Here is a 21,895-nt window from a genome sequence, read left to right as displayed (position 1 = left end):
CCCCTGCATGAAGTCCCCGCTAAGTGCTATAGAGAGACACACCACGCAACCGTACTTACGGTCTGTATTGGATCGAGTTGACCTTTTCCTTCTAACTGCATTGAATGTGTTTGGTTGCAGCCGCTTTATTTTGGAAATTATAATCTCTTCAACAAATTTATTATTAAAGAAGATGGACCATCAAATGTCACAGACTGTCCTGTGTATTTTTTTTTATAAAAGCAAAAATTAAAAGAAAAAAAAGGAAAAGAAAAATCCCCCTGGTGCACACACACAAGCTTGTTCTGCAACACTGAAATCAGGACTGAAACACAACACACACAGGGGGAGTGGAGCAAAAGGAGCTCTCAGCCTCTATACCTGAAAGGGACTTTTCTTTGTTCCCATTGCCCTTTCTCATCGGGCCAATCAGAGAGCAGCTTTTATGAAACTAGGCTCTCTCATTGGTTAGCTGCTTTCTCTTGGCTACTGTAGGGGGTTGAGATATACACACGTATAAAACACACACAGAGAACCGGTGGGGGTGCGGTGGGGGGTGGTTGTGGAGACAAAGCGTTTTATTTTCCAACCAGATTGGGGTTGAGGAACCTCCTACAGTAAGATGGAAAAAAAAAATGGTGCGCCCGTTTCAATTACTACATCATTCACATAAAACATTTATTAAAACAAATCTCAAACAGGCTGCGAGGAGAGGATGTCGGTAAATACAAGTTTGATTGTGTTATCTTGGGGGAAATAATGTATGTGATCGCTCGGTGGCACAGGGAAGCCAAATGAGCCACTAGCGCCTAGCGAGGAGAAAAGGGAGACTGGCTGTGTGGAAATGACTGCGAGCGTTTTGCTGGCTTCCCTTCCGTATTGCGAGGACTCGGCAGCGCGAACTCCCAAGACTGATTTTCTGTATTGCAGCTTCTGGCTTTCAACCCTCCCCCACCACTTTGCCCTTCTTCCAATTTTTTTTTTCTTTGCCTGTGTCTCTCATTTTACTCGCTGATTAAATAAGAAAAATCGATCTAGGGGTGAAGGCGGTGGTGGGGAAACAAGTAACCCTTTTGTTCCCAGGCTTCTGGTCCACAAGCAATGAAGTGTGAACGCTAGCAACCATTTAACCACCACTAAGTGAATGGTTCTTCCCTGGAATTAGTAACAAAGCTTTTCCACCTGGTCCTAGGCAGCTCCAAAAAAATTAAAAATAAATAAGGTCCCAGCCAACCATATTAACACCTCGGGCCAGCCTCATTTTTTAAAAAATCGATTTGTGGAAGATAAATATACTAGGAAGATTAACCCCTTTAAACAGTCCCTGTGCCATTTTTAAGCCGAGGGATTGTCAGAGTTCCCCTTACTCCAAATATTTAACCCCTTCTTGGGGAAAGCCGATGTCAAAGTCCTTAGAAGGCAACACCGTGTGATTCACTGAGAACACGAAAATATTTTAGAATGTATTGTAGGACAAATGCCAACAACCAAGTTAATGGAACTCTGAGGTCACAGGACAAAAGAGGTTAATATGAAATAACAAGTTCAGTATTGTACTGCAACAGTGAATATACTTAAGTGAATGTATTTATATATTAAGCTTTTAAAGCACTTTTAGTTTTAATTTTTCATTGTTATTTTCTATCACTTTTAGGAGCTGTAATATGGAAATTTTTGAAGTCAAGGGTGACTTTTCAAATTTAATTGAAAGCGTCATGATCCTAAGTTTTAAAGATCCAGCACTACTGGGTTTGTAATTTCTGCATGACAGTTACAATTTAAGAATGTGTCTTAACTGAGTCAAACTGGACATATAAAGTGAATTAGAGCTAGCAGAAGATTGCTTATGATGTAAATATTCAGTGATGACCTTGTGGATCAATAAAAATATGTCACATGTTTTAGGTAATGTCTGTGACTCGTGTTTGAACTTTCAATATCTTTAGTTCATTTTTTTTTAATGCCAATTAGTTGTTTCACTACCCAAGATGAACTTTATTCAAAGCTGCAAATACTAATAAACAGCAGTTTCCATCCCTTGCTGAGGTACATAAATCAGAGGACTGAATCTATAATAGTCCTTAGATCTCCTTAAAAAGATTTACTTTCAAAGCAAAGCTATACATTAACAAATAGGGCAAATGAGATAATCTGATACCCACTTACCCCCTATTTTAACTTTGATATTTGTTGTATATTTTTGAATGGACAGGTTTACAATTTGTGTGTGTCCCATTGCTAATAGAGCATACATACTGATTTTGAACTTTTCTTCTTTTAGAAGAGTTGTTCCTCAAAGGACCAGATCACTCAGGCACGTCCTGTGTCCCTGAAGGATCATCTACATTTCAGCCTTTAAAAGTCCATGGCTACCCTGTATATTGTATCAGCTTGGAAAAAATCAATAATTAGCTTTTAAAACAACAAGACTCAAAAAGGCACAGAAATAAGACCTGATAAAGTTCAAAAAGGCTAGAAGCACTCCTCCAACAACACTCGGTTGGTAAAAGCAAGTCACAGGGACTGCAGTGTAGATTTAGTGTAACTAAAACCAAAGTTTAGGCTTCCTAATACTCAAATAATCTGATCTAACCCTAACTTCAAACAATACCTAACCCTAATTCTTAAATCCTCTCTAATAAACCCCACTTGGTTAAAGATAAAGGCTTATGCCAAATTCAATCACATACTTAACCCAAACCATTTTTTATAAACTCAAGCATTTTCCTTCCATTCCAACATTTCCACACTCCATTCACACCCCACCCCCACCTCCTGCCCTCCAAGTTCTGCCAAGAGGCTTGAATCAACCCGAGTTGTTCTGTTGGCTTTGTGTGTGTTTGTTTTGTTTTGTTCGACAAAGGGGCCAATCAAGAGACATCAGAGGGCTATCAGCTAATTGATGAATGAAACTAATATAATTAACTACCGCTTAGAAAATAAGAGCTACTCCTCTCACAAATTGGGAAGTTCTACCAGATTTTGGAAAAGAAAATTTTATCTTCATCTCTTATCAAGATAACGGGGAACACACTAGTTGGTATACTGATAGCCATACACTTAATAGCCAGTACACTGTTATAGCCAGTACACTGCTGTATAACGTGTACACTTTGTAATTTTACATTTTAGTGCCTGCCTGGTAGAGGGGAGGAGCTGTCTGGAAAGGAGTCCAGGAGACACGATGACGTGGGAAGAGCAGAAGGATAGTGTAAAAGGAGCAGTTAAAGAGTGCTATCCCATCTCCAACAACCACCATCACCAACTCTGCCCCTGCAAAGTTACTGCTTCCATTACTAGGTGATCACAAGATCCTGGCACAAGACTTTTCCTCCTTCTTAAGAACAGAGAATTCAATGCTGAGGAGACCAGGGTCTTCAGGCAGGAACACAAGAAAACACAGTGATCTTTCTTTGGTGACTGTTTCCTCAGATTTATGCTATATCACTAAGTATCAGAAATAATTCCTTGGATTTTTATTTATTTAGAAGGGAATCTAAATACGAGTCTAACTTTTCTCAATCTATGCTAACCTTGACACTACAAAAGTACTCAAGACCAAGGGGGGAAGATAGAAAGCAAAGCTATTTAAAAGAAAAAAGAAAAAACACTACCTGGAAATGGACTTGTATTATGAGAAAAGAAACTTAATTTAGACATAATGAGAAACTCTCTGGCTGCCCAGGAAGATTATGGTGATACAGTCTTATCTGTCTGGGCTTAGATATGAACAGACCTGCCTCAAGGCTTTGGGGAGGCGACCTGGTTTCTAGGGAGTATGTGATTCATTGAGACACCCACATAAACACTAGGCATTCTTCACTATATCTATGGGTGATATCCTAATTTCCTACCTAAAAGTGAAAGTGAAAGTCACTCAGTCTATCTGACTCTTTGTGACCCCATGGCCTATACAGTCCATGCAGTTCTCCAGTCCAGAATACTGGAGCGGGTAGCCTTTCCCTTCTCCAGCAGATCTTCCCAATCCAGGAATCGAACTGGGGTCCTCTGCATTGCAGGCGGATTCTTGACGAACTGAGTTATCAGGGGCCTAGGAAAGATCTTTTAGAGAAAACGCTGTCTTTTCACACATGCTTCCTAAATCTAATTCAAGTTTCTGTATTTTCAACAATAACCAGCTCGAGACAACTGTCCCCCAAAAGAGATGAGCACTGTTCTTGATCAAACATTTAATGTTTTTGCAATATTCTGAAACACCACTGGACCAGGAGAAAGTGCCAAGCAGCAAATGTCTAGTGGAGAGAGAGGGTCTGGCATAGAAGCATTTCCCATCCTTCCCTATGGGGGATGGGAGTATGGAAGGAAGAAAGACACGGATGGTGTTCACACTGCCATGGGAGACTCCTCATGAGAGACTCGTGGACGTACTGATAGACATTTGGTGAATATAGACATTTACACACACTGTATAACACAGCTGTGTTAACTTTTCAGGTCATTTCTATGTCCCATTAGTTCACCTTCAATTTAAACTCTTTAGAATAAAACAGAGGGACTCTACATCCAAGGGAAGGAGAATGTCTACCTTCCAAAATCTTTATAACATGGTTCTGTTTAAACAAACTGAAATGATATAAAGGAAAATTTCTGTGCTCTGATTCACAACTACAATGAATTTTAACAGTAAAGAAATGTCAAGTTAAAGGAGGAATTTCTCTCTATATGGGTAGGTATTTCCCCATTCCTTCTCCCAGTCCTCAACCTGAAAAGAATTAAGCAGCAAATCTTGTCCCTTTAATGCCATAGAGTCCTGGGGAACCCAGCAAAATATTGCAAAGCAGCACATTCTTCTAAAGGAAAACATTTGTATACTGCTCACATTCAGAGAACTGCGATGTAGGTCAGTGTTAAGCATCTGAAATCTTACCTCCTTTTGGCTGGCCTTTCTGGTGTGGTGTGCGCTACTACATCCGAACGGGTGCCCAAGTAAGGTCTACAGATCGGTTAGCAAAGGAAGGCAATTTACATCTCATGTAATGAAACCATTTCTGGAAAAGGATTTTTCTTTTATGCCAGTGGAGACTGGGTGCATAAAGAAGATCAAAACACAAGCTACATTTTTTAAACTACTTATTGGAGATTGCTGTTGCTGGTTTTATTACAATATGTATTTTACAGATTTAGGTAATAACCCTGATTTTTCAAATCGACCTCTGTTTAGACACGTTTCACTTTGGGCTGTTTCTTGTCTGCAAAATTACAGTCATTTGCACGTTATTACAGTGAGTAGGAGACAGATTGTATTTAGCGTTGGGTGGGGGAAGGGTTATTATGGGAAGTGATCTGCTACGGTCAGCACATAATTTCAGCCTGAAGAAAATTGCTTCTGAATGGCTGGTCTGTTAGCTAGCCAAGGAATGGTCACTGGGAGAGACTGAAAAATGCTTCTGCTTAATCTGCATTATAGAATTATTCTCATTTCCAGAAAGATGGTTTGTGGAAAAGATGATTGTAAAATCAAGTTTAAAAACATGGAGGTGAAATGTCATGGCTCTATTTAAATCTAAAACAACTACAACAAAATACAAACCCACCAAGCAGGAGAGGGCCAAAAGGCAGCAGGATACAGCCACGTTCTACTCCATCTTTCCTCCTATTCTTCCCTTTTTTTGTCCCCCACTCCACCCCCGCTTTGGTTGTTTTCAAAAATCTTTATGATTTAATGACAGTGGATTTTTACATATGTGTAAACATTTGTGAGAGTAACACCAAATACATTGATAAAGGTATAATATCTCTTGCTTTCATACATATACAACTACAAGAAAAAGATTTCCTAATATAGCTTCTTTTTGAAGAGTAGCAGAATCCCCTAAATTGTGAGAGTGTTTCATATCTTTTTGTTGCTAGAGCTTAAGGATTTTTCCAAACTTTACAAACTACATTGTATTTGTGCGTATTTCACAAAGCTGACAGATTAATAAAGCAAGGATGATGCCTATCAGAAATTATAGCCCCTGTCTAATTTATAATTTAAATTGAACCTGTATGTATCACCTAGGAAGTCTTAATGCTTGGTTAGAAAAAAATCAGGAGCCTTAGGGTTTATTTTAAAGAAAAATAAGAGTATGGTTATACTCAGCTCCTTGGCTGCCGAGTATCACTTTTGTTGTGAACAACTGTGCCTCTTTTGTTTTCAAAACAAGCTTTCCTAAAGGATGAATCACTACAATCATTTGGAGAATATGCAATAAACAACAGAAAGCCAGAAAGTTGTTTTGCTATTTTCTCAGCAGAGCATTTCTGTCCCATCCTCAGCTCAGCTGAGCCTCCAGTCCACCAGCCAATCATCATTATGGAAATATGGTTCTCGGCCTCCTGATTGGCTGATTCCTGGGCCAGTATGTTAAGGTTTCTTCAGCTCGATGTGCACTGCATGCCAGCCTGCTCTGTGGACCCTGTTCTTCCAAAAATATTTCAATCGCCTTTCTTTTCTTTCCTTCTGTCTTTTTTCAAGATTCTTAAAATTATCCAGGGAAGAACTTTGTGTTGTTTTTTTTTTAAACACTTTTAAAACATAATGATCATACTGGGGGATCTGCTAAGAATAGAATTTAATGGCCAGGGACATTTCTTCTAACCATATGTTAATGTTTTCTGTTTAGTTGGGTTCTCATGGTGTTTCCTTGGATTTTAGAGGAATTCCCACACAAGTTCAATGAACGAATCATTCTAATGTATGCCTTAATTTTTTTATCTTAAACATTATCTATCTCAACTAAAATTTTTTTCTCTAAGGTTTTTAAAATTTAAAACATGAAATTAAAACTTTTAAATTAATACTGAAAAGTAATCATATCAAACCATTTTTAGGTGGCTTCCCTGGTGGCTCATTGGTAGAGAATCTGCCTGCCAATGCAGGAGACACAGGTTCAATCCCTGATCTGGGAAGATCTCACATGCGTGGAACAACTAAGCCCCTGCTCCACAATTACTGAGTCCATGTGTGGCAACGACTGAAGCCCACGTGCTTGGAGTCCATGCTCGGCAATGAGAAGCCTGCACCACAACTAGAGAGTAGCCCTTGCTTACTGCAACCAGAGAAGAGCCCGAGCAGCAATGAAGACCCAGCACAGACAAAAATAAATAAATAAAATAAAATAAATAAAAAATTATTTTAAAAAATATTTTTAGGAGCAAAAAGACAATGTATTTTTCTACATAATTAAGTCATCTTATCTATAATTTTTTAATGGTTTAAAAATTTGCCTCGTTATCCCTCCAAACCCACAATGTCTTAAGGATGCACAACTTTTTCAAATTTAAAACAGGTTTGTAATTCATGATAGTGAATAATAATAATGGGAAATATAAATGTGACCTACCATGTTCCAGAAACTCTTCTTAAAATCTTCATATGTATTGATTCATCTAATCTGCATAGCAGCCTCATGAGACATAATCATTAGATGAGGAAACTGAGACAGAGAAAAGATAAGGAACTTTTTCAAATACTGAAGCTAAATCTTGGTGGAAACAAGATTTAATGTAGGAAGCCTAGCCTGGATCTGAGTGCTTAACCACTACACTTGACTGCCACCAAAACATGGTTCTGGACAACAGTTCCACCCATTTTGTTGAATATAGAAACATTAGCAGGTGACTGGCAACTTCTCTTCCTGAAAGAATAATGGATTCAACTGCTTTTCAATCAAAGAAAAGTCATTGTGTCATTTTTCCAAGACTGTGCCAAGCAGAAGTCACGGCACCTAAAACTCAGGATTAATAAAAAGAAAATCAGTTTCTTGTTATTACACAACTGAAATGTTCTAAACATTAAAAAGACAAATTACAGTGGGTAGCAGAGTGAGGTTAAAAATGACATAAGACTGGTCATTTTTGAGACTGGTGATGTAAACATTGGGATCATAATATTATTCTTAATGTAATACACATATATATATTTGGAAATTTTTATATTAAAAGTAAAAGAAAAAAGCTACTACATCTGCAAGGAGGAAGAGCTATCAGAAACACAATTTATTCCTTGGCTATGGAACATTTTTGGCATTAACCTAAATAGGGTAAAATTGTCTCAAATGACAATGCTGCGTATACAAACAAACAGCAATAGATTATACTTGCTTTCTACCATTTGTTTACTCGAGTTTTTGTTTTGTTTGTTTTAGGTCAAATTCATGTGCTGGTCTATATACACTAAAAATCTGTAATGTTCTATTTATATTTTCAACATGTGCTATGTGAATATTTAATAACTTTCTATATAAACTATATTTCAATCAAGAAGGAAAAAATCAATCTCACATAGAAATATACTCAATAGAAATTAAGAAATGAAGATTCAATACTTCATTACAGGTATACTATACACTGGGAGAAAGAAAAACATTATTTGGTGTTTAGATTTCTTCAGTGCATGTTTTATGTCTTATTCAAAGAAACAGAGTTGTAGAAATGAAATCAACAGTTCAGACAGAATTAAATTCTTTAAACAAAATAATAACATACAGTGAAAGCCACTATATAAGAAACATTGAACAGAATTAGACTAAATGAAGAGAAAAATGTTTAATCTTTGCACAAAGAAAGCTATGACATTGAGATTAAAAAGAGCATTGAAGAAGATGAAATCATGGTAACAGCTACTATTCTTAACAAATACGATATAATTTTGTGAAACAATGAGATTATAACACAAGGAGTCACTGATAAAACTGTTACAGCAGAAAATGGATAAATCATTGAATATAATGAAATTTAACTATCACTGTGAGAGAAATGATATGTAATTAGAAAAAGGAATAGAATATAAAAAAAAAGCAATGCTTCTATCTGTGGTTCCACATTACTAAAAGTCTAGTGATAAAAAAGGAAAGTATTTTTGAATCTATTAATAAATGATGGACACAATTATCATTAATTATAATAATAACAGTCATCTCAGATCCAAACTCATGTCCTGTCAAACTTTCATTTTACTTAACAAACACCTGTATAGCACTTACTCTGTAAAAGTCATCATACTATATATGTGTGTGTGTGTATATATATATAACTAAAGAATCAGTTAGACTCTAGGAAAGAAGCAGGTAAAATTGTTGTCCCACTAGGATGGAGCTGGAAGGAAGGTCATGCCAGACCTTTATAAATATATATATATATTTATAAAGAGAAGGTAGTCAGGTTCAGAAGGTAATAAATGAATTAGATCATTCTGGCAGAGTTCTTAGAAATCACAATGTTCAAAAAATTGTTTGTTAAATTAATGAACCTATACCAAACTTCTAAAAGTGAGAAGAGTAGAAAGGATTCCCCCCAAATGCAGGGGATCATAATGGTTAATAAGCAGCTCAAGGTGTATTGAGATAATATTCAAGCCAACAAGTATATTCAGTGGACAAATGATAATAAACATGTAGTAAACCAACACTGAACTTAGAAACTCTCAACTTAGAAAGTATAATTACTACAAGAATATTCTACAGCCAACTAAATAAACTAACCAGAACAAAGAGAGGTCTTTATGAATGAAAACCTGTTGAAAAATAGGTCTTTATGAGTAAAAATATGTCAATTGAATCAAAAGTTAATGTCAACAAATAGAACATAGGGTCAAAAATAGTCCCCCTGGGGAACATCAACATTTAAATTTGGGGCAGGAAATATAACTGTTTCAGTCATGAATGAGTGAGCAGAGAGAATTAAAAATAAAAGCAAAAAACCATCAGGGAAGAGAGACCTCTGAGAAGGACAGAGTGATCAACAATTCAAAATACATCAGGAAAATCAAGTAAATTAAGACTGAAAAGCCTCCACTGGCTTTTACTTGAGAGAAAGACTTAGTGATTGCAGAAAGAGCAATATAAGTAAAATAGTAGCAAAACTAATTGGTTCAGGACTGAAATAGAGGGCAGCAAATCAAGAGATCAAATGAAGCCTACTTTTTGGAAGCTTGCTGTTGAAAGAGAATAGAGTAGTTTGAAGAGAGTCTGGGAGGAGACTTGTATTGTTGTTAATATGAAACAGCCTTCAACATTCATTTTGAGAGAAAGGAAGTGGTACAGAAAGGAGTTAAAGTTTTAGAGGTTAATTGGTGAACACAGATCTGAGCTGAAAAAGGAGGGACAGGGAAGGGGACCACTCAGCTGCATCTGTAGCAAGACCATTCCATCATGAACAAGAATTTCTAGCACAGAAAACCCAAAGTGGAGGGAGTAGTAGAGACTCGGGGAGCTGCTTGAATGAGGAGAGTGCCCCTCATGCAGCAGGAGCATAAGGACCTCAGTGGAACCCAGAACAGTCTTAGCAGGCAATAGAAGTGAAATAGTTCATATGAATAAAGATCCCAAAATTAGAATTTTTCATTTGGACACCTAGAACTCTTAATAACTCAGCATATCAGTAATTTCCTGGGACACCTATGAGTTAAGGGAAAAGAAATTTGGGATATTAAAACATATTGATCTTGTCAAAGTAAAAAAAATTTAATGAGTGTATTATTCTAAGTTAGTGTCTTACTTTCTTAACAGTGTTTAGATGATAAAAATAAGAAGGAACTTTAAGACCTTCTTTACATTCCAACCTTATATACCTTTGGGTCACATGTGTCTACAGTAAAAGGCTTCTGTACTTACAGCTAGTTGTGAACCCAAAGTGAAGGTTTGTCATTAATCCACATTTGAAGTACTTGCCTCAATATAAAATATAGCTGACCTCATTAAAATCTCACCGGCTTATTTTGCATCATTATTTTACTCATTTATTTAAATATTGTTTATCAAACACTAACTATATTCCAGACACTGTGCTAAACTTGATACAAAAAAGAACTTTATTGGTTCATTCTTGAAAAGGACCTGTTTTTTATATTCAACTTTTTACAAAAGGTTGGTTGGTCACTTAGGGAGGAACCTAATTCTACAGAGTCATTAACCTTTGCACTCTACAAACAAGAAACTAATTAATGAACTCCCTGCATCCCTTAGCCGAGGCATAGGTTAGTGCCAGTACTAGGATGTCCAGTTCTAGTAGCAAGGTTGTCAAAACCACAGGTAACACCAGAACACAAACAAAACTTCCAAGACAAGACTGCTTCAAATCTGCAACCTCAGCAGACATCTCAGAAAATTTATTTGCATCAAGTAGAATAGATACTAATAAAGAGGAAAGTCCTTAGGATGATAAATATTATTTTACTGCCAACAGAATCAAACTGTATACTAAGAATGATTATGCAAAATATTCTAAAAATATTTCCTAAAACATTCAAAGATGTTCTAATGGAAAAAATAATTGAAAATGTAATCAGAAAAGATTTATGGAAGTCATGAAATACTGGAGCCCTGAAAAAATATTATAAAAAGGCAAACATGTAGGCACCAGATATGCATGTGATATTTGATAAATCTTCAGTTCAGTTCAGTTGCTCAGTTGTGTCCGACTCTTTGCGACCCCATGAACCGCAGCACGCAAGGCTTCCCTGTCCATCACCAACTCCCTGAGTCCACCCAAACCCATGCCCATTGAGTCGGTGATGCCATCCAACCATCTCATCCTCTGTTGTCCCCTTCTTCTCCTGACCTCAATCTTTCCCAGCATCAGGGTCTTTTCCAATGAGTCAGCTCTTCGCATCAGGTGGCCAAAGTATTGGAGTTTCAGCTTCAACATCAGTCCATCCAATGAACACTCAGCCTTTAGGATGGGACTGGTTGGATCTCCTTGCAGTCCAAAGGACTTGCAAGAGTCTTCTCCAACACCACAGTTCAAAAGTATGAATTCTTTGGCGCTCAGCTTTCTTTATAATCCAACTCTCACATCCATACATGACTACTGGAAAAACCACAGCCTTGACTAGACGGACCCTTGTTGGCAAAGTAATGTCTCTGCTTTTTAATATGCTGTCTAGGTTGGTCATAACTTTCCTTCCAAGGAGTAAGTGTCTTTTAATTTCATGGCTGCAATCACCATCTGCAGTGATTTTGGAGCCCAGAAAAATGAAGTCAGCTACTGTTTCCACTGTTTTCCCATCTATTTGCCATGAAGTGATGGGACCGGATGCCGTGATCTTAGTTTTCTGAACGGTGAGATTTAAGCCAACTTTTTCACTCTCCTCTTTCACTTTCATCAAGAGGCTCTTTAGTTCTTCTTCACTTTCTGCCATAAGGGTGGTGTCATCTGCATATCTGAGGTTATTGATATTTCTCCCGGCAATCTTGATTCCAGCTTGTGCTTCTTCCAGCCCAGCGTTTCTCATGATGTACTCTGCATATAAGTTAAATAAGCATGGTGACAATATACAGCCTTGACGTACTCCTTTTCCTATTTGGAACCAGTCTGTTGTTCCATGTTCAGTTCTGTTGCTTCCTTACTGGCATACAGGTTTCTCAAGAGGCAGGTTAGGTGGTCTGGTATTCCCATCTCTTTCAGGATTTTCCACAGTTTATTGTGATCCACACAGTCAAAGGCTTTGGCATAGTCAATAAAGCAGAAGTAGATTTTTTTTGGTATTCTCTTGCTTTTTCGATGATCCATCAATGTTGGCAATTTGATCTCTGGTTCCTCTGCCTTTTCTAAAACCAGCTTGAACATCTGGAAGTTCATGCTTCACGTATTGCTGAAGCCTGGCTTGGAGAATTTTAAGCATTACTTTATTAGCATGTGAGATGAGTGCAATTGTGCGGTAGTTTGAACATTCTTTGGCATTGCCTTTGTTTGGGATTGGAATGAAAACTGAGCTTTTCCAGTCCTGTGGCCACTGCTAAGTTTTCCATATTTGCTGGCATATTGAGTGCAGCACTTTCACAGCATCATCTTTCAGGATTTGAAATAGCTCAACTAGAATTCCATCACCTCCACTAGCTTTGTTCGTAGTGATACTTTCTAAGGCCCACTTGACTTCACATTCCAGGATGTCTGGCTCTAGGTGAGTGATCACACCATCGTAATTGTCTGGGTCATGAAGAACTTTTTTGTACAATTCTTCTGTGATTTCTTGCCACCTCTTCTTAATATCTTCTGCTTCTGTTAGGTCCCTACCATTTCTGTCCTTTATTGAGCCCATCTTTGCATGAAATGTTCCCTTGGTATCTCTAATTTGCTTGAAAAGATCTCTAGTCTTTCCCATGCTATTGTTTTCCTCTATTTCTTTGCATTGATCACTGAGGAAGGCTTTCTTATCTCTCCTTGCTATTCTTTGGAACTCTGCATTCAGATGGGTATATCTTTCCTTTTCTCCTTTGCTTTTTGCTTCCCTTTCACAGCTATTTGTAAGCTCTCCTCAGACAGCCATTTTGCTTTTTTGCAAATCTTTAAACTATTAAATGAATTAGAAGTGGAAAAACAGGTTACCTATCACTTCTCAGACCTTTAAATATACATTGTCTATTTTTCCATTTGAAAAGTTTAGCATTTAATTAGTGCCTGACTTTTAAAAAACAATTTTATGGATATATAATTTATATACAAGATTCACCCATTTTAAGTGTAGAAGTCAATGAACTTTAGTATATTTATAAAACTGCAACCATCCGTCACATCTAATTTTAGAACATCCCCATTAGCCTAAAAAGAAACCTCTGCCTATCACCATCATTAATGGAGTTTTTAATAATAATTTTGCAAACAACATTTAATGCTTTGGTACTCTACAAAATGGTATTCACATAAAAGTTATGATTGGAAAATGAACTTGATATTTCATCTAATTTTAGATGGTGATATTTCATCACCATTTAAAATATGCACATTTTTGAAACATCTAGATAATCCTTTCTAGAACTTGATAATAAGTTCAAGACATGATGAAGTAAAATCTTGATGTATCAATATATTTCATAATAATTATCACAGTTATCTTTTTAGAACTATTCAGCTCTGAATTCATCCTTTTTGTCCACTTGGTAAAAATGGATCTGAACCTTTTGAATAGTTTTCCTAGACAGCAGGCACAATGTTAAACTTTGTTAGTAGAAGGTGCTAGAGAGACATCCTGGAATGGAAGGGTTTTACATCCCAGTTCAGGCATATTCACTTACCAGACTCCTGCAGCATGACTTGCTACTCCTGTGGAACATGGTTACCTACAGCCTCCCTTGGCAGCCCAGTGGCTGCTACCATTGCTAAATGCCTCTTGTGAGTTACCTCCCTGTGTCCAGCTTTCTCCGATACCCTAGGGCACAGATTTCCTGCAAGTTTTGCTATCATGGCCCCCCAAAGATCTCATCATCCAATGAGCCAAGGCCATGTTGTCTTCAAAAGGTCTGGATCTCAGTTCTAGGTGTGATGGAGCAGAGAACTCTTCCTCGGGTGTTTTATCTCAGCACTAGGGATAGTGGTTATACTCTATAGTATTATTTCTGATATTATATTTCTTTTATTCTTACATTTTTTAAAGTTCTCTGTATTTCTCACTAGCCAGTCCCTCATTACTACAGTCCCCTGTTATACTTAATAATTATTTATATTAAACTTTCCTTGCTCAAATAATTATTTGATTTCTCTCCTTGATAGATGCAGAGTGATATAAAGATATACTGTGAACCACAAATATCTGCTTTCTAAAAAATCTTTATAACAATTCCTTTATCAAAAGAGAGTTTATTTTCACATCCACTTACTACAGACCAATAACTGTATCTAATATCTAGAAAGCTATGACTGGATTTAGGAAGAGAATCTATAGTAAGTTTGAAAGGAAAAAGAAAAAAATCACAATGCTGAATTGTGGTAGACCAAACACCGGGCCAGAACTAAAGCGACATGAGAATCTACAGATAATTTCAGCCACTGTTCTAATTATCTACAGCTATGTAGCAAGCACCCCCAAACTTAGTGGCTTAAAATAAAAACCAGTTTTATATACTTCATGATTTTGAGGGTTAGTAATAAGGCCAGGCCTTGATGATTAATCTTTCTGTTCTGTGTGGTGACGAAGAGGCCACTCGGTGATACTCGAATGGAGCATGGGCTGTTCTACAGAGTCCAAGACAGCTTCCTCACATTTCTGGCACCTTGGGTGAACGACTGAGTTCAGCTGTAACTGTCAATCGATATGCCTACACAGGACCATTCCAATCTGGTAGTCAGACTCCTTACATGACTCCTCAGGGTTCTAAGAATGTGCCTGAGTGAATGAGGTGATAGCTGCCTGGCCTGATTTTCTATCATTTCGGTGAAGTTTAAGGTGTAAGGGGATTTACATACTATGTTTAGGCCATTATCTTGATATAATCTCTGTTGAGTTTTCAACTGAAGAAATAAAAGTAATCATGCACATCTTAAAAACCTAAAAAAAAAAAAAGCAAAAAGCAAAGAAGTGATATGTAGTTTTTTTCTTACTAAATCTGGAATTACACTATTAGAATTTTCCTGCAATTACTTTTTCACTTAAGAATAAATGATGGATTCCACATATAAGGGATGTCTTAGTGATATTTCTCTAGACAGAGAAGGAGAAATATTGTTTGACATCCCTTATGTGTGGAATCTAAAAGAAACAAAGATACAAAATGAACTTACTTAAAAAACAGAAAGAGACTCCTACACTTAAAGAAGGTTATGGTTGCAACTTATGGTTGCCAGTGGGGAAAATGGGGGGGAAGGTTTAGTTAGAGAGTTTGGGATGGACAAGTACACACTGCTATATTTATTTACAATAACTAACAAACAAGGACTGACTGTATAGCACATGAAACTCTGCTCAATGTTATGTGGCACCCTGGATGGGAGAGGAGTTTGGATGAGAATGGATACATGTATATGTATGGCTGAGTCCCTTCACTGTTCACCTGAAACTATCACAACACTGTTAGTTGGCTATACTCCAATACAAAATAAAGTTTTCTTTTTTTAAAAGAATGAATGATAAACAACTTTTCAGGTCAGTACATATAAATGATCTCATTCTTTTTATGGCTGCATAGTATCTTTAGGATGGAAATACTACCATTGATTATGTCAGTTTTCCAATTGATGAATTGCATGGACTGAATATTTATGTCCTCTCCAACCCAAATTTACATGGTGAAATGCTGATGGTTAGTTGATGGTATTTGGAGATGGACTTTTGGGAGGTGCTTAGGTCAGGAGGAGGAAGCCCTCATTAACGGGATTGGTGCCCTTATAAAAGAGACCCCAAAAAGCCAACTTTCTCCTTCAACTGTGTGAGATTACATTAAGAAGATGGCCATCATCGAGGAAGTCTTTCATTGAGGAAGTGGATTCTCACCACTGGTGACCACTTGATCTTGGACTATTAGTCTCCAGAAGTACGGAATATAAATTTCTCTTGTTTATAAGCTGCCCAGCCTATGGTATTTTCCTATAGAAGCCAGAGCAGACTAAATGGATATTTAAGTTGTTATCAAAAAGCTTATGGTTTGATATCAACACCTCAAAAAGTTATTATTATTATACAAGTTAGGAGTATCAAGTAACATTTTATATCCCTATAGAAAATATTCTTAAACCACTATTAAATATGGGAAATGGAGGCTATTCCAGAAAAAGTCATTTAGTTTTCTCTTTTATGCTTAGGATTTTTAAATTATGAGACAGAAAAAACTAAGTAACAGTGGCTATGGCTGAGCATGAAAGCAAGCAGCTCATCAAATATTTGCTTTACATGGGTCATTTGAAGTTCTGTCAACTCTGAGCACATTGCCTTAAACTGCTGAAAATTCAAAAATTGTTGTGCTACTGCTCTCCTTATTGTTCCTTATTCATCCCATATCAGTTTACTTCTGTTTTATCCTAACATTTATTTAAGGGCTCTCTGTGTGCCAGGCATTGTACTAAATGCCAAGAGTATTTAACCAGAGTATTTCATTTCACACATAACCAACCCAGAAAAATAACTTTGTTAGCTCTGTGATCTTGTGCAAGTAATATAATTTTGAGCTTTGGTTTCCTTATAAGTTACTTCCCTGATGGCTCAGATGGTAAAGCGTTTGCCTATAATGTGGGAGACCCGGGTTCAATCCCTGGGTCGGGAAGATCTCCTGGAGAAGGAAATGGCAACCCACTCCAGTATTCTTGCCTGGAAAATCCCATGGACAGTGGAACCTGGTAGGCTACAGTCCATGAGGTCGCAAAGAGTTGGACACGACTGAGCGACTTCACTTTCACTTTCCTTATAAATAAAATAAGGACCATATTAAGTGATTTAACACACATCTATTTGTGCTCTTACTATGTGCCAGGCATCCTAACTCAGGCAAAGTTATTTTCAGGATAAAATGAAATAATGAGTATAACATACTACTTGATATAAAATAGGCATTCAGATGGTAATTCCTAAGGACTTCCCTTGTGGTCCAGCGGTTAAGACTCTGAGCTTCCAAGCAGGGGATATGCGTTCAATACCTGGTCAGGAAACTAAGATCCTACATGCCACAAGCTGTGGCCAAAAAATTAAAAAAAAAAAAGATAACAACTCCTTTTATTGTAGCTAGAAAGACACCAAACTTGACCCAAATCTATATGAGTTCAAAATACTCCTCCCCTCCTTTTTTTGTGATTCCATGCTATCTTCCTAAAAGCAACATGGTATGACTATACCGGTGATCCACTACTCTTTTCACTGGTTTCTGTAATCCAAGTTACACAATTCTTCCAAGGTTAAAAAGTAAGTCTAAACCTACCTTCGTTTCTAGTCCAAATAATTTTTTACTTCTGTGATTTCATTATTTCTTTGCATTGTGTACTACATTATTTAGTTCTCCATAGGTTGTCACATATTTTTTTCTCCAGTTCCTTCTTAAATGTACCTTGTGTTTTGAGACTTCAGGTGGATACATGGTACTTTCTATTCCTTTTATGTTTCTTTTATAAGGTTTAAGCTGTGACTAGACATGTAGTCAATTGTGCAATATACAAATAAAATCTGATTTTACACAATTTACAAATCAAAAGAAATGGAAGGACAAATACTATGATATGTGGATTCACTAGAGAAAGAGGTAAGTGAACAAAGAGTAAAGAAGGGGCAAAATTTTAAAACATCAAGGCTTTCTGAAGTTGAAAGAAATTAGTACCAATGTCCTTGGTGTTACAGTAATAAAACTGTGAAGGTGAGTGGGAGTCAGCAAGAGTAAACAGCTAACCTAACAGTTCATTCAGAGTTGTAAACAGAAGCACGTCACAGTTCAAGTGGTAAGCATTTTTCTCTGCTTCTCGTAAGCAGCAATGCTACCCATTCTTCACAAGAATATTATAGTTTATTATTTTTAGCTGTTTAATAGATGACATCCATACTAAGATCCATACCAGAGGAGATAATGGGCCAATAAAGCCACACATAGCCAAGATATTCATTATCTCCAGCAACATATAACATCTAGAGCTGAAAGCTGGAAATACTTATATCAGCTTTTCACATGTGTGTACGTATATGTGTGTATATGTCTTTTTACTTTTATGTAATAATTGCTTGACTAACTCTGCACAAGTGAAACAATGTGGTTAGAATAGGAGAGATCTCTTACAGCAGCAGAGAGGATCTGGTGATTTTCACTTCGGGGTATGAGCAAGTTGGCTGCAAACGGGAGCAGACACCATGGAAAGAACCTTGAATTCAGAGTTAGAATCCTGCATTCTTGTCCTAGATGTCACTAATCAACTGTGGTGCCTAGGGCAAGCCACTTAAATTTTCTGCTGTGCCCTAGTTTTTCTTGTTATAAACTGGGACAGTAAGGCTTGCTCTACTTACCTCATTAGTTTGTGAGGGTCATGGGAGTGAGTGTGTATGAATGTATTTTGAAAACATAGTCACCTGTAAATGCAATGCATTTTCATTTTAGATACTAAGTAATGAAACTATCAAATAAGCCTGTAGTTGGATGATACTCCATCTTGGTTGCTATGGATCATACAGACGGGAAAAATAAATTTACTAATGTTATATACTGAAATTACATCTCCAATATTAATTGACAGAAGAATCAAATCAGTTCTATACATATGAACCTAAGAGTATGTTGAGCAGATATTGAGATAAAGACATAATAGAAATGTGCATTCTAGATCAGTTAGTTCAATATTTGATAAAATAATAGTGAGGCTGAATGTTTCGTTATAGTATAAATTCTTTGAAAATCTAACCTTAACAGGTATGGAAGTAAAGAAAGTATTACATAATTAGAATCAAATGAGTTTAGCTGGAAAAGATCATATAGAATATTCTACCCTGATTCGCTTTCATTTTGCGGCTGAAAACAGGAAAACTCAGCCTCCATATGTTTTGCCCAAGTCCACAGTTTGAAGTGGTAGAAAGATTATCCTCAGAGCCATCTTTGAAACTATTTTTTAAGTCCAAAGTGAGAGACTGGCTCACGGTGATGGCTGAATTATGAACCTGGGATTCTAGAGATGAGTAAAATGGATAATGCTGGTGTTGCTAGGTTAGGAAACTAAATGAAACTCACCGACAGTCATGAATAAAGACAGATTTGTTGAATGATCCATTCCAATGAAAGAGCAGAAGTAGGTCAAACAAATTGTAAAGGCTAATGAAGGGAGACCTTGAACTGGAGACAAGGTAGACATAAGGAATATATTTCAGAAGTTAAGGCTGGCTAACCAAACTGGACTTGGGAATAACAGAAAGAAGAGAATAATAATACTTCTAGTTCTTAGTGCTTATAGCTAACTTTTATTGAGTGCTATGTGCCAGGCATGGTGCTAGGTGTTTTATATAATTTTCTTTAAAATCTCACTCACCCACATGAAATTCAGATGGAAACTATTCTCCCATTTTGGGGAAGAGAAAAGAAAGGTATAGAGGGAGAGGTGGAGCTTGGCCTGTACAAGTCTAAAGTCTACATGCTTAACTGCTATGTTCCATGACTTCCAAAGGAGGCAGGAAGAGTAAGAAGACTGGATTTATCAACACCAGTCCTTGATTCATAGACTGGTTGGTAGGGTTGCAGTGTATGAATTCACGAACTATCCATGAATTTGAATCCAATAAACTACCTAAAACCTATATCTAAGCTTCCTTTCAAAATTATAACTTCACATTAGCATCTTGTACCAATCCTGTGTCACTCATTTGCATATGATTTTTCATTTTAGTGTAGATATGATAAAGGATCAATAGATGTAGAAAGTTGACATTGGCTTGCAATTAATTCTAGCAGATTGATGTTTACACCAAACAAAAATCAAAGTAATCAGGTTATTTCTATACTAGTTAAATATTTATAGAATTATAGAGTCAGAAATCTATCAAATGTTGATTTTACAAGGAACTATTTCTAGTCACCATATTACCAAAGTTCATTCATTCAACAAATATCACTTGAACATCCACTGTGTGCCAAGCTCTCTTAAAGGTACCAAGTGTATGTTTCATAAATACCAAAGTCCCTGCTGTCAATGGAGCTTATATTCTAGTGAAATTGAGAAATAATAAGTAAACAGGTAAATAAAAATGATAATTTCAGATATTAAGAAATGCTACAAAGGAAATACAAGGGCATGATGTGAGGAATCATGATTGAGAAAGGAGGAAATTTAATTCTTTTACTGCCCCTAATCCTTCTTTAAAGAATCAGTGACGATCTCCTTTCCTAAATGTAGACTACTTCTCTGAATTGGGTTTAAAATAAGCACCAAAAATGCCTTTAAGGGAATATTAACTAAGCACTGTCCATCTAAAAATAGGGCCAGCCCCAGAAAAATCATGTCCTGGTTCTGTGTGACCAAAGGATGCACAGGAGGAGGGCTCACTGGGCATCTTCCACTTCATCCTGACCATTTGCTGCAGCCTCTTTCAGGGCAAAGAGCTGAGACGCCAATCAGCTGGAATTTGATTATTTGATGAAATCATCAATAAGACTTGATGAAATAACTAACTGCTGTGGTCTCCCTACTTTACAAATAAAGGCATGGGACATCACTTTCCTTTGTTTGATGATAACCACTGATAAAGTTAGGCTAAGTTGATAATACAAGCTGGCATTCAGAAGTTATCAAGGAACTCTCAACACTGGCCAGATCATTTTCATAACGTAGCCATTTCACTGTCATAAGCAAAAAGGCTCCAGCTGGGAAACAATGCTTATTCTATTAATACTTTATCATGTAAATGCAAACCTTCAGAAGTTCAGAAGCCTAAAGCTAGGGAAATGTGGGAGCTCTAATCAGATAGATCCATGTGTCTCAATGGATAACACGGAAATGATGAATGCCAAGTTTATGACTTTGAGATAAGCGGCAATAAAAATGTGGCTCAAGATATGGTTTTCAAGAAAAAAATTTTCAAAAATCCACACTTTAGGGAAATCAGGTGAAGGGGAGAGAGATTGTGAGGTAGAAAGAAGGGAGAATTGTGAAGAGGAAGGAGAAAGTCAGCAAAAAGAGGGGACTGTTAAGAAGAGATGCTGATTGTTCCAACCTGGGCCTTGACCATATACACATACATCTCTTAAAATAAGAAGCCTCTGTATCAACTTGTGGTTGCCAACGGGGAGGGATGGATTGGGAGTTTGGAATTAGCATATGCAAACTATTATATATAGGATGGATAAACAATAAGGTCCTACCATATAGCATAATATCCTGTGATAAACCATAATGGAAAACAGCACAACATTGTAAATCAACTGTACTTCAGTAGAATAAATTTTTAAAAAAAGTCTCTGTATCAGATTCACATGGAAATCCTGATGGGTACCACCGTCTTCAAAGGCAGCTGGTCCTTCTAATCACAAAAACAGAACCAGCAAAAAAAAAAGTCCACTTTGAAAGATTTCATTTGGTTTGGGCCCAAATCACATCAGCTCAGTCAGGGGCGCTGTCCCCAGTGCTTTCTCTCAGAACCAGAAGAAGGAATGTATTCCCTTTCAGCCGGTCCGGAGTCCCTGCGGCATACAGGCACCATCAAATGCAGATTGACATCTATTTGTAGCACAACTAGAAAAGGCAGTTTCATTCT

The 21,895-nt window shown here is 37.0% G+C and overlaps 2 long non-coding RNA genes across 2 annotated transcripts in view; both read right to left on the bottom strand.

Moving 5' to 3' along the window:
* Positions 1-626: 626 nt before the first annotated feature.
* On the bottom strand, positions 627-4,934 carry LOC145509756 (uncharacterized). Its single transcript, XR_014056391.1, has 2 exons — positions 4,868-4,934; positions 627-2,369 (listed from the first exon to the last, which is right to left on the bottom strand). It is a non-coding gene; the product is annotated as an uncharacterized LOC145509756 (long non-coding RNA).
* Positions 4,935-7,252: 2,318 nt separating this feature from the next.
* The window catches only part of LOC145509733 (uncharacterized), a 1,421,207-nt gene continuing 1,406,564 nt past the window's right edge, over positions 7,253-21,895 (bottom strand). The window contains exon 9 of the long non-coding RNA XR_014056338.1: positions 7,253-7,418. This is a non-coding gene — a long non-coding RNA (uncharacterized LOC145509733). The remainder of the gene's footprint in view (positions 7,419-21,895) is intronic.

Source organism: Giraffa tippelskirchi, chromosome 6, assembly GCF_054371585.1.
Source record: "Giraffa tippelskirchi isolate mGirTip1 chromosome 6, T2T-mGirTip1v1.2.pri, whole genome shotgun sequence".
NCBI lineage: Eukaryota > Metazoa > Chordata > Mammalia > Artiodactyla > Giraffidae > Giraffa > Giraffa tippelskirchi.
Note: the sequence above shows the minus strand (reverse complement) of the source record. Positions and strands in the feature narration are given on the sequence as shown.